General features: G+C 35.0%; 1 long non-coding RNA gene across 1 annotated transcript; it reads right to left on the reverse strand.

Annotated features, from left to right (window-relative positions):
* Nucleotides 1–484: 484 nt before the first annotated feature.
* LOC119525646 lies at nt 485–1,624 on the reverse strand. Its single transcript, XR_005214984.1, has 2 exons — nt 1,563–1,624; nt 485–627 (listed from the first exon to the last, which is right to left on the reverse strand). It is a non-coding gene; the product is annotated as an uncharacterized LOC119525646 (long non-coding RNA).

Below are 1,624 nucleotides of genomic sequence, written 5' to 3' on the forward strand. Positions count from 1 at the left end.
TTTAAAGGGGAAATTAATGATAGAATATCTGCTCTCTGAGTTATCAAATTCATATAAAGCTATATCAAATTAGCTTAATTTCTGTAGGGAATTATGCAAGTAGATGAAATGAGAGTCCAGAAGGTTTAGGAAATGTAGTTTATGTTTATATGAGGTTGCCCAACTCCAGAGGGTATAATGGGAAAACCATCCCCACCATACACTCAGAAGCATAAACAAAGATGGCGTTTCATTCTTTCTTTTGAAATTTTTGTAATAAACTTTCTATTTTGGAATTATATTAGATTTACCAAAAACTTGTAAAGTTTGTACAGTGTTCCAACAATCCTTTACTCAGTTCCATTTATCATCTTTCATTTTAAAAAGAGGAATTTTAAATTAGAGGGCATCTGGTTACTAGTTCAATAGTCAATAGTTAGGACTTTTTATGAGCTTTTTGGGAAAAACAAATAATCTCTACTTCACAATTGCAAATAGTCAAATATAAGTTACAAGTAATTGAAATAAATTTTATTACTGTCTTTTTCATGCCCATTACACAATGTCATGATGGTATTAAACTTACCTGGACTTCAAAGTCCCTTGAAAATTTATTCTTGCCAAGTTGAAAAAAGCTAACTTTGATTTCTAAGAATGAAAAGAAGAAGAGAAGTTAGATTTATTTTTCAAGGCTTGAAACCATTTGACATAGAGATGAAAAACTTCTCCCCATTATCGTTCTAAAATGCCTATTACATCAAGTATCTTAAAGTGAAATAGGATTTTACTCCACCCTCAAAAAATAATGTTTGGAGATGCAAGGAGACCAAGTATCATTAATACTGCTTGTTGTTTTCATTAGTTCTGAGCATTTCTCAATAAATAAGGCCTTCTACCATCTCTGTATACTATTCCCTACACAAGTCATAGTCTCTGTTTTTCATATAAAATGAAGACCTATCACCACAACTAATGGGCAAGACAATTCTAAATATGATGTGGCATTAAATATTAAACTGTGCCCCATTTTTAGAGCATTGAAGTAAGTTGTGATTCTCAATCTCTGGGCATGTCAACATTGCATTGAAGGCCTATCCAGAGCTTGCTGTCCTAACCCAGAGAGTTTTTGATTGAGGAGGTCTGAGGTGGTTCTTGAGAAGTTATATTTCTAACAAGTTCCAAAACATTCCCTTCTTGGATAATATGGGTGGTCCTCCTTCCTTACAAATGACAACATTAACCCTACTTCATACCTCCCATATCCTAGCTAAAAGTCAGTAAACCCATTCATCAAATTGCTACCATTTCTTGACATCAGCCATTATAGAAAAAAGCCTTGCTTTCTCAAGACCTCCCAGCATAAGTCACCCAGCTTAAGGCCAAACCCTACAGCAAACCCACTCTAGCTTCCTCTTTGGAGACATTGCATACTTTGCCATGGAATGTACTCACCTTCACTGAAACAAGTTACCCTAACTCTACCAACTACAATATTTGGCTTTTATAAAGATGGTTCATTTGGTTACAAAGTAACAGTCTTAAACCCATAAAATGTCCAACGTAAGGCATCAACAATAGGGTACCTTCACTGAAGGATGGCCATTGGCATTCAGGAAACCTCTGTTAGCTCAGAAGGCACATGGCT

The sequence above is a fragment of the Choloepus didactylus genome (assembly GCF_015220235.1).
Source record: "Choloepus didactylus isolate mChoDid1 chromosome 25 unlocalized genomic scaffold, mChoDid1.pri SUPER_25_unloc2, whole genome shotgun sequence".
Lineage (NCBI taxonomy): Eukaryota > Metazoa > Chordata > Mammalia > Pilosa > Megalonychidae > Choloepus > Choloepus didactylus.